Genomic DNA, 12,058 nt, shown 5'->3' on the forward strand with positions numbered 1-12,058 from the left:
CCTCCCTTGACCAGATGTTAACCTTCTCTCTTTGGCCGCTGTTCCTTTTTTTGCAGTTCAAAGGCCACCTTTGCTGACCCGGTCCTTCCAAGACCTTCAGAAACCCTGAGTCCATTGTGCCTGGCAGCAACACACAGATGATGAGAAGGCAAAACCCATGACTTCCGCTGGGGAACATCCATTTGGCGGCTGCTTTCGGATGTCAGCGGTTGGCGTTGAGTCTCCGGCACCGAGGTAAGAGGTGACCTTTTCAGTCAAGTCTATGGGGAGAGGCATGAGAAGCAAAGCACAGTCAGAGGCTGGGAGACTGGGGGGGGAGCAGCTTATTTCTGACAAAACACACGTTAAAAGGAACCCGCCCACAGCGCTCGGAGGTCTGTTTGTTTTGTCTTCCCAGGCGGGGAATACAAATGGCCTTTGACAATGGTTCAGAATGGAAACGGCATTTTGCGTCTCAACATACGTCTGGAGATATAGACAGTAGTCGATGAATGATCTGGTTTTTTTTTGTTGGTACTGGGAAATCTGTGTTGCAACTGTTGTGCTGGTGATCTGATGCTCTAAATGGCAAAGATGCGTACATGTTCCTTAAACGAACCCAAGGGCAAGATGGGAGTTCTGTCACACAAGGCAAGTCGTTCCTAGCTTTTGCCAGCATCAGGTGGTCAACCTGTGGGGGTGAAATAGCCCTGAAGTAAAACCCGACCCCACCACCTCTAGGGCTCCCAGATATTGTTGGGCTCCAATTCCCATCAGCCACTGCCATCCTTGGCTTAGAGCAGGCATCCCCAAACTTCGGCCCTCCAGATGTTCTGGACTACAATTCCCATCATCCCTGACCACTGGTCCTGTTAGCTAGGGATCATGGGAGTTGTAGGCCAAAACATCTGGAGAGCTGCAGTTTGGGGATGCCTGGCTTAGAGACTGCAGTCCTTTAAATGTGTCGATGTCCTTTAGACTTAACATACTTTTCCATGTATAAAACACCCCCTATTTTGGGGAAATAAAAAATAAGAAAAGTGTGGGGGGGAGATTGCCCAGAGTTGTTGAACTTTTTTAAAGGGGGGTAACGCCTCCTAACGCCTGTCCCCTCGCCGGCTGATTGCCCGCCCAGTTGCCGCAGCAACACCCAATCAGTGCCACCCCTTGCCACGGACACCAATAGCGCGCTGCCAACCATCTCTGGCTTGTGCCATCAACCACGTCACCCCAAGGCACTGCCCACCTATAAGACGACCCATGATTTTAAACACAATTTTTCAGTAAAAAAACAACAACACCTAATCTTATATGTACATGGAAAACTACTGGGTAGGAAATGTGGTAGTTCATTGGTACCTTTGCTGTGAAATCTTCAGTCCCAGCTTGAATGGCAAGACTCATGGGACGACTCTTCCATTGGAAACATTCCTCTTTTCTGGGACATGCAATATTGCCCATGATAATTCTGCGTCCTAAGGCTGGCGTTCACTATGAGTGCAATTCCCTGCTAAAGTGGCATGTTGTGTCTTAAGGGCCTAGGGACGACTCCTTTGCTCGTGACCATTGTGCAGGGTTTCATCCTTCCGCTGTCAGAAAGGAAAAGAAGAATTGGGGGGGGGCAGGGGAGAGAAAGGGAGAGAACTTTTGAATGGATGTACAGAGTCAAGTGCGTCTCTGGCAGTCTGCAATTTTTTCGTACCGTTGTTATTCAAAATATGCTTTTCATAAGGACAAAGAGGACCGTTTTAGTGGAAACAAAATCCTCTAAGCAGTTGCACCACTGGATAAAGCGATTATTTCCATTACTCCTCAGGAATGCAAGGATGGCGTTTTTGGTTTTTTTTTTAAAGGAAGGGGTAGTTTTCGCTTTGCTAGAGCATTTTGAGTTTTAGAAGGATAACGGCTGAATTGCAATGAAGCTTTGTTCAGGGCTCTGTCTTTTTGGGAAAAAATACTAGGTTCAAAGACCACAACCATGTTTCCGAAGCAATTGTTCGCCATCTCCATTGCCTCTGTCCTCAAAAAAAAAAAAAAAAAAAGAGGACAGAAAGCAATTTTGTATTAACTTTTTAATGAGAACATTTATAAACAAGCAATCAAGATGGTGTGCAGTAAAATCATTAAAATGCTAGCTTTCTGGCTGGGGTTCCATTTAGATCTCATATAACCCCTGTTTCCAAACAGCTACACTGGTTGCCTGCTCATTTCTCATTTCCTGGCCCAATTCAAGGTGCTCACATTAGTGCTTAAAGTCCTGATGACTCAGGCTCCAAATATCTGAAGTACCATCTTCTGCTTCCCTACAGACCCTCTTGGGTGCTGAGATCGCCCGAGGGGCCCTCTCGGTGGTTCCTCTTCCGTCAGAGGCTCAGGGTGGGCAGCCTGAGAGAGGGCATTCTCTGTGGTGGCCCCTAAGTGTAAAGTTCACCTTCATTATGCAGCTTCTGGAGGAAGCCGAAGATGCACCTCTTTGCCCTGGCTTTGAACACAGAAGGTGTACATTTTAAAAATCCAGCTAACTTTGAGAGACAATGGAGTGTGCCTCCAGGGGTGAAGTCAAGACTACTGGGTAAGCAGCTCCGTAGTGACCTCCCTGGGGCACAACCCTGGGCAGTGTACATGGAGGTCCTGGGCTGCCCGGGCAACAACCCCCCTCTCAGCCTCACTGATTTGGTACAAAGGAAAACAGAGCAAAACATTTGGCACCAGCTGGGCTGCAGGAGTTGCCGGAAAGAGCCATCCAAGGTGCCACCCAACCGTCTTAGGGATTCCACTCTGGATTTGTGTAGGGTTTACTCCAGGCACCCCCAAACTGCGGCTCTCCAGATGTTTTGGCCTACAACTCCCATTAATCCCTAGCTAACAGGACCAGTGGTCGGGGAAGATGGGAACTGTAGTCCAAAACATCTGGAGGGCCGAAGTTTGGGGATGCCTGGTTTAGTCCTTAGCCCTTTTCTTCTCCAAAAGATCTCCTGCAAGGCAGAGGATGGTTAGGATCTTCCCAGGGGGGATGAGCCCCTTCCCTCTACAGCACATGCAGAAATCACCTTCTTGACTGTTGGGCCCACTCTTGGTCTCTCGCCCACTAATTCCAACAGAACCTGTCTTCATATGTGTGTGGGGGGGGGGGGAGTCCCTAACTCAATGAGGGCTTGAGACTCATCGGCTGTTTATTACTATAATAATAAACTATAAAACCATAACATACAGAAGAAATCACCAACAGTGAATCTTGGGTGATGTTTAGGGCATGAAATAGTGACTAATGTGTAGAGGGTTCGCCCAGTGCTACAAGCGAATAGTGCAAGAAGGAGCTACCTTGTGGCTGTCCCCAGGCAATGCCCGAATGGGACCTGAACTTCCTTGAGTGCATTTACCTGCAGTGGCGGAGGAAACCTTTTGGGCACCTGGGGCGCTGCCCCAGGGGCAGGGCCAACCGCCCATAGGAGCGAAGGATGGGGTGCACCACATGGCGGCCATAGGGATGGGCAGAGGAGCAGCTAGCAGCGGCGGCGCGTGTCCCAGGGGGGTATGTTGTTATCGGTGCACATCCAGGGGCCACCGGTGGCAGGAAGCATCCTGGGGGGGGTGCCACCCACGGTGATGTCACCCCCCTCAGGGATGGCACCTGGGGCGAGCTGCCTCCACCGCCCCCTCCTTGCTACGCCTCTGTTTACCTGACTGTACTGTGGCCTTGAGCTGTGATCCTCTTTGGCTTGCTTGAATAGAGGTGTGTGTTTAATATGTACTGTAGAAACCACTGACTTCTGCATGGTTGGAACATAGCCTTCCATGCCAAGGCAAGTCACATCTGTTGCTGTGCCAGTTTTGCTTCTTCCACCACCAGCACACTGCTCCCATAAGTTTGCTCTTGGAAGTATGCCATTCTTTGGCTGAGAATGGTTTCTCTGCCTCTGATCTTAAGCCTGTTTTTTTCCCCTTCGGGACGGCTGTTTTCACTCACGTGCAAATATATGCAAATTTGATGGCTTAATTGATTAAAATTCATGCAATCAATTGGCTTCCTCAACTGGGTATTGAGACAGAAACTCTGTGGCCTATTATCAAGGGAGGGCAGCCAGCACACCTCACAGGGCCCCAGGAGTCTTTGGAGACTCTCAGGGTTATAGGTTTGAGCCCCGTGTTGGGTGAAAGATTCCTGCATTGCAGCGGGTTGGACTAGATAACCCTTGTGGTCCCTCCAGCTATGATCCTGGGTCCTCTGGATATAGTAGAGGAGGCTCTAAGCAGTCCTTGCTTCCTTCGTAGCACCTTCAGACTGACAAGAGACGGCAGAGAAAGCCTGTTGTCTTTCTAGATGGAGGTGGGACCTGACGGCGAATTGTAGGCTTCAGCTTCAAGACAAGCCAGTCCAGGATGGAAAGGACAAAAGACAGTTTCGTTATCTGCGTTTATGTGCCTGCATCTCACCGACATTAAGATGAAAGATTCCCACAGGGCTCCTTCAATTGAGTGCTGCAAGAGTCTATCATTGAGTTACCAGTGGATGTAAAATAGATCTTGTGACAACCAGGAGATCTGAGCTGTGTCTCGGCATGACGAATGGGGCCGGGAGGGTGGGGGGAGGGGGGAGTGTGTTTTGACAATTATTAAGCGGAGCAGTTTTGGGACCTGTCTTTTTGGACAGGCATGTGCAAAGAGAAGAAATGAATTCATTTCACTCATAGCACAATTGTTAATTATGATGAATGGCTCCAGGCTCATCTGTTTCCTCCACCATCCACCTCCTCCTCCTCCTCTTTTCTGCCAGGATGCAGTCAGTCCTGCTGGGCCAAGAAATCAAAAGTGGCTAGTTGCTCACAAAATCTCCCTTTGAGGGAAAGAACAGCCCCCCCACACCCCGTTTATTTGTTCAAAATATTCAGTGGTACCTCAGTTTTCGAACGCCCCCATAGTCATAGTTGAATGTTTTGAAATTAGAACACTGAAAACCTCTTGTCCTTCTTTGCCTCTTCCAGTTAACGTCCATGTTTGCAAATTATTGAAAATACACTTTTTGGCAGGGGCTGTTCTCCTCCTCTCCCTCTTTCCCTCTCCCAATTAACCCCCGTCTCTGAAAATTATTGCATAAATCTTCCAGGGCCCAACTCCTGTGATATCCCTGGGGACCACCCCATGACATCACCAGGAGCTGTCCCTAGATCTCAGGTTTGGTCCCTGAAATCTCAAGATCTGGGAATCTCTTCACCCGGCAACCCTATCTCCACATGCCTCAGCAAGAGTAACAGTCAGCCCAGCCAGTATATGGACTTCTCTGATGCCGAGAGCTGGCTAACTATAGCTTGACTGTAAAGAGGCCTGCAAAGGATTTGGTGCCCAAGGTGTAGTTACTGTTATGCAGGCTCAGATAAGAATAATCAGAGCTGCCGGACATAAGCTGATGATTCCTCGTGAGCATCAGGAAGGAATTAATCCATGCCAGGTGCAGCATTTGCATATTTGGCAACACGTAACGAGAGGCGTTGTGCAACTTCCCTCCTAATTCCACAACCACAAAACCCGAAGTTCTGCTGATTGAATAAACTGTGCCCATTGAGTAGATCCATGCCCTTGTTGATGACATTAAGTTTGCAGGCTGCAAAGAGTGCAATTTAATTTGGAATGATGGGTGGTGGCAGAAGAGCAAAAGAAAAAGCCTTATAAGTTTTTGTTGGACAGACAAAACACACACTTGGTGAGTTGACATGTCACACCAGCAAACTGTTGTGAGGTGAAGATTAAATTGGTTGCATTTGACGAGAAATGGGAAACTCTCTCGTTTCCTATCACCCTGCACATTCAGCCCAGCTGCATCAAACGCTTCATTAAAAAACATGAAAAGAGCCAAATCTCTTCCTCCATTAGCCCTTTTTTGTGTCAGTTTGGTTGTATGTCAATTAAGGATGGGTGAACGTGCCTCAGTCTGTTCCAACATTCCTTTGCACTTTCATCTGGTGTTTTTCATGCTGCTGCAATTGGATTTTGCACAAATCTTTTTTTCCTGTTTCATTGTCTGCAAATGCAGAAATATACGTGTGTGTTTTTTTTAAAAAAGTACGTATCTCACAGTGCACAACTCATGTGCAGTCTCAACCATCAACAGATATCTATAAATCCGTTGTCTTTTCTGCGTGTTCCCTTTCAAAGCTGACGAATGTCCTGCTAGTCTTCAGCAGCAAAAACAGCAGTTTTGTGGCGCATTAAGGAGGTGGCTGGTGGCCCATCACAAAGCTATGCATGGCTGCAATTCTAACCATGTCTGCCTTAGAAGTAAGTCCCATTTAATTTAGTGGGACTTGCTCTCTCATGTGAGTGCGGTTAAGACTTCAGCTTATAAAGGTAGCTTGATTTCACAGTTTGGTATAAACTTGTCATCCTGTCTCGTTGCCCTCACACAGGCACTAGGGAGGGGCAATTTAGCATCCTGACTGTCAGAGGTGCTGATGTGGCTACTCTAGAGTAACGACTCCTCGCAGCATAGTCTTTTTAGACTTTTATTAAGTGCTGATTATTTACAGTGGTCAGAACGATCTATATACATGCTTACGGTGAGGTGTCAGAACCTCCGAATGGAGATTGGCGCGTTTTCTTCCAGCAAAGAAGCCTTGGGAGACCCAACCTCTTCCCCCTACGTTTGCGTCGCAATTCCTGAGTTGGGGGAATTGGCCTCCCCCCCCCCCGTGCTCACACCTTCCTGTCCCACCTGGGGCATGGGCTCTGCAACCTTGCCTGAGCCTCGGACACCACTTCCTGACTCTCCGCTGGAGGCAGAGCTCTCCCTGCTCTCCCCAGCGCTTGGGGATGGGCTGGAACTTAAGATGGGAGGGACTTCCCTGTATCCCTTGTCCCTCACACTGACGATATCTTATTCTTTGTGTCCTGGACTGTATGAAATACTCCCACCACATGCCATTTCAACGCATTATTTCATAAATGCACATTTCCCCCTAGAAAACGATTGTATGCATGTTCCTGTTGAAACGTAATGCTCTAATTTCCTTGTGAAACGAACAGTACGATTTTCACTTTTTTTTGTTTTTATTTACTGTCAGAAGAGGCATGAGACTGCAGACCTAACTCCATTTACTTGGGAGTAAGCCTTATTGAATTCAGGGGGATTTACTTCTGAGAAAACATGGTTAGAGTTGTAGCCTTAGTGCATAGAGCCTGCCTCTAGCAATGAATAACAAAGTCAATGAAAAGCCCTTCAGAAAGATGAAAAGCAGTGAGGCACCGGTTAGGAGAGCAGCAATTATTATTCCTATTATCATCATCATTATTAGAATTCACCCTAAGGTCCCAGAGCTGGTTACAGCCATTTAAAAACATCATTAATATTAAGACACAATTATTAAAAACAGCATTAAACAACTCAAGATTACAAACATAGGGTGCATGCTAAAAATATGCACCTCAAGTTTGCAGAGCCAGGGTGAAGAGGTTCGTCCTCAACAATACACATCAATGAATATGCAAATATATACATTGCAATGCTATTTGTGTACCCATTTCTGTAGAGCGTGTGCGTGTTAAGGAAGTGCATTTTTTGCAGTAGAGAATGAAGGTGAAAATCATTCAGAGCAAGAGCCAGTGAGGTCCAATTGAGGTCGAACGAGCAAACAGAAGGAAATCCACTTGATGGTCAATGAAGTAAATGCCAATGAAGGCTATGAGATATCAGTTAGAGCTAGGTTCCTCCATCGGCTACAGTTCCTGCGAGGGCCTAGCAGGGTTCTTCTTCTCGAAGACAGGCATTGCACAGGAGGTGGCCAGATATCGCTTGCACCAGCACTAGGGTTTCCCAGAGCAGCTAGAGAGGCTTTTAGATCTTAAAGGGGTGTGTGTGTGTGTGTGTGTGTGTGTGTGTGTGTGTGTGTGTGTTTAAAAAGCATTTCTAGCCACCATGGCAAACTGTGTCTGTAGGGCAAGAATTCTCCTGACCACCTTGAGAAGAAGGACACCCCCCCCCCTCTCATCGCTTGGCCCTTTCTCAGAGCCCAGGGCCAGAGGGAGATGGCAAAGAAGAGGAATGGATAACAGGAATGGATGGGGAAATGGAATGCAATCGCCTGGAAGAAGGCATTAGCATATTAATGCAATATGTTTTCATGTTAACTGTAGTTTTGTAATATTTGCTGTTCGTTACATTGTTTGTTGCTCAAGTTTTCTGTATACTGCTTAGATATATTTTATATATGTTAAGCTGTATAGAAATGGTGTTGGGTTGGTTTTTTTTTTATAAAAAGAAAAGTAAATAGCTCCCTGGAACTCTGAACATGGGCACCCCACGCTGCAACATTTTGTTGCATGTTTTGCTTGTGGTCCATAACCTGCAAGGCTATCAAGAACGCTTGCTGGTGCTGGCAGATGGAGTCATTTGGAAGTCCTTGAGCTGAGATAAACCCTTTGCACGGGAGTACCAGTGAAAGAGAAGGGGCTGTAGCTCCCAAAATACCGTACCCAAAGAGTGGGAGGTGATGGAGAACTTGTGTTGGATATGTGTTGTGCCAGATTTATTATAATGGATATGTCTTACGTTGTATTGGACATTACAGGCGGCAGTGATGGCCACCAGTCTGGGTGGCTTTAAAATAGTATTGGACAGATTCATGGGCAATGAGGCTCTCACAGGCTACTAGCCAGGATGGCTCTGCTCTGCCTCCACAACTGGAAGCAGTATTGCTTTGGGATGCCGGTTGCTGGAAACCACAGGAGAGGAGAGTTGCTCTTGTGTTCGAATCCTGCTTGCATGTTTCCTACAAGGGTAGGCTCTCCTGGTGATGAAATATTTCTCTTTTCGATGCCAGGGGAAGATCTCTTTATTTTGCAAGGCATTTGATGTGGCATTTTGATACCTTATTCCTTTCATTTTGCTGGTTTCGATTATGATTTTAACACCTGCTGCTGTTTGTGGTCAGGTGTTATAAAAGTTTTAATGCTATGATTGGATTTCCTTTTTTTGTTTTGTTTTGTTCCAGCTGTTTTAATTGTTAGCCACTTTAGGAATCCTTTGCTGTTTGAGAGCTGGCATATAAATAAATGTAAATGACATGATGAATGAAATTTCAAAAGTTGCCTGCTTTAACATGAGTCTGCAATCCTAAGCACATTTCCTTGAGTGTAAGCCCTGCTGGATTCGGCAGGGCTCACTTCTGAGTAGACATGAATCACATTGAGGGATGTTTTATAAAAAACGGGGGAACATTCAGAGTTATGACGCAGCCAATGTGAGACCCTCCAGATGTTGCTGGACTACAACTCCCATCATCCCTGACCTTTCTGTCTGTGGCAGATGGGAATTGTAGTCCAATGGCACCCGAAGCTTACCACAATAGCTACCCCTGACACCACTTAGATGCGATTCCTGCATTGCAGGCGCTCAGACGAGACAACCCTTTTGGTCCCTTCCAACTCTACAGTTATTTGCTTCTGTGATATAGATGCATTGCAGCACGTGGTTAAACTACGGAACTCACTCCCACAGGAGGCAGTAATGGCCACTACCAATAGGGGTTGCCATATTTCAAAAAGTGAAAATCCATGGAGGGGGAGGGTTATCAATGGCTACTAGCCTTGGTGACTATACTCTGCATCCATAACTGGGGGCAATAATGCTACTGGGTACCAGTTGCTGGGAACCGCAGCAGGGGAGAGCTGCTCTCTTTTATATATATAATTTTTATTAAATTTTCCGATGTACAATTTTGAATATTCATTTAGACAACCTTAAAATATCCATGACTTTCCTTCTTCTCTTTCCATGGTTCATTTTGCATAGGAGAAATCCCTGCCTATTTTACATGAACTAAACCATTCAGTAATCCATTGTTTCTTCCATCAAAACTTATTTACACTGTTGAATTTATCTTAATGCTGCCAATGTTTCCAAGTGTGCACAATTATCTCCCATATATTCAATAAACATTTTCCAATCTTCTTTAAATGAATGTTCTTCTTGCTCTCTTATTCTATGTTAGATCTGCAAGCTGCACATATTCCAACAGTTTAAGTTGTCGTTCTTCTTTGGTTGGGACCTTGCTCGTTTTCCATTTTGGGGCTAACAAAACACGGGCCGCCATAGTGGCATACATAAATAACCTTTTTTGACACCTGGGAAAAAGAGAGTTGCTCTAGTGCCCGGGTCCTATTTGTGGTTTCCCCTTGGGACGTCTGGTTGGTCACTGTGAGGGCAGGATGGTGGACAAGAGTGTGGGAATGTTGTGGGTAACAGGAGAGGATATATTGATGAACAGTCCAGGTGAAGCAGGAAGCAGGCAGGACAAAAAAAGAAGAGAGGTGGCTACGTGACTTGGCCTTTTACCAGGTCAGGAAAGGTCACGCTCACCTACTAGTCACATGCAAAGGAAGGATGCTCCAGCCAGGTGTAACAGGAAGTTCAACATTCCCCATGCATGTTCACTCTAGGCAAACAGGAAATGTTATACTTGACTGCTCCAGAGATTTACATCCCACGGAGAGAGACCACTGGCCTGAGCCAGCAGGACTCTTTTGATGTGTTAAAGTGGTTCTCAGGCCAGTAATCTCTCCACATCGTGGGAGAACCTGTTGATCACTCATGAAGATAGAAAGCAGGCCTGATTCAGCAGGCTCTTCCGATTTTCTTGCATCCACTGCCTACAAAGCTGTCAAAAAGCATTGGCCGTTCATTTGCCATATCAGAAACTATCGATTTGGAACTATGTTGGGCCTTGCCTTGTTATGCTTTCTTGCCTCGAGGCAGCTAAAATCCAGGCTTGCTGGCAGCGCTTGTGGCCAGGAACAGTATTAGCTGGGAAGGCTGCAGTTGGCACCGGAGCAGCATGGGCATCATCTCAATGCCCCCCCCCTGCCAGCTCAGTGACAATGTGGAGCTGGTCAGGGCCCATGCCAGGAACAGCAGCCATTTAATGGATAGATACAGCAACTTTGCTCACAATGCTTTGGACCTCTCCTGAATGTGCTCCTGGGAGATGCCAGGGGGAAAGTTTGGCGGGCCAGGAAGGTGAAACACTGGCAGAGTGTTGGTAAAAACCAAACATATTTTTCAGGGCCTCTGTTTTGACTGCTGAAGTAGTAAAATATTATCCATCCTTCTACAGTATTTATGCCCACCTTCAGCTTAAGAACATAAGCAGAGCCTGATGGATCAGGCAATGGCCCACCCAGTTCAGCATCCTGCTCTCACACTGGCCAACCAGATGCCTGGGAGAAACCTGGCATTCTCCCAACATTCAGCTTAATTGGATGTCCATGAGTTCTAGTCGCCTATAACCAAGGTGACTAACAGCAAAGGCAATCCCCTTTTAGGAGACTCTTCTAAATTCTGGGTGCCACTACCAAAAAAGCCCTGTCTGTTAGGCCCACCCACCGTACATTTCAGGATGGGGGAACTTGGGGAAAGCCTTCAGAAGTAAACCTGTAACACACAGGCAGGTAGGTAAAGGTAAAGGACCCCTGGACAGTTAAGTCCAGTCAAAGGTCACTATGGGGTTGCGGCGCTCATCTCGCTTTCAGGCCAAGGGAGCTAGCGTTTGTCCACAGACAGCTTTCCAAGTCCAGCAGGACTCTTCTGGCGCAAGAGAACACCGTGATGGAAACCAGAGCGCACGGAAACGCCATTTACCTTTCCACCACAGCAGTCATAGCTGCCAAGTTTTCCCTTTTCTCGCGAGGAAGCCTATTCAGCATAAGGGGAAATCCCTTAAAATAAGGGATAACCTGGCAGCTATGACAGCAGTACCTATTTATCTATTTGCACTGGTGTGCTTTCAAACTGCTAGATTGGCAGGAGCTGGGACAGAGCAATGGGAGCTCATCCCGTTGCTGGGATTCGAACTGCCGACCTTCTAATCAGCAAGCCCAAGAGGCTCAGTGGTCTAGACCACAGCGCCACCCGCATCCCTTACACAGGCAGGTACTGGGTGATTGGCAATGCTACCCTCCGAAAGAAGCTCCTGGATGGGCAACCCCTCTGCCCTAGTCTACAGCTATTGGTTGAGGAGGTGCCATGTCAGCTCTGTAGAGCATAGAATCATAGAGTTGGAAGAAACCACAAGGGCTCATCCAGTCCATGAGA

The 12,058-nt window shown here is 46.9% G+C and overlaps 1 protein-coding gene across 2 annotated transcripts in view; it reads left to right on the top strand.

Moving 5' to 3' along the window:
- The window catches only part of ELFN1 (extracellular leucine rich repeat and fibronectin type III domain containing 1), a 230,986-nt gene that overhangs the window by 126,806 nt on the left and 92,122 nt on the right, over positions 1–12,058 (top strand). For both annotated transcript variants that reach the window (XM_088656762.1, XM_088656763.1), the window contains exon 3: positions 57–234. The gene's annotated coding sequence lies outside the window, so the exon portion shown is untranslated. The remainder of the gene's footprint in view (positions 1–56; positions 235–12,058) is intronic.

This window comes from Zootoca vivipara, chromosome 13 (genome assembly GCF_965207765.1).
Source record: "Zootoca vivipara chromosome 13, rZooViv2.hap1.1, whole genome shotgun sequence".
In the NCBI taxonomy this organism is placed as follows: domain Eukaryota; kingdom Metazoa; phylum Chordata; class Lepidosauria; order Squamata; family Lacertidae; genus Zootoca; species Zootoca vivipara.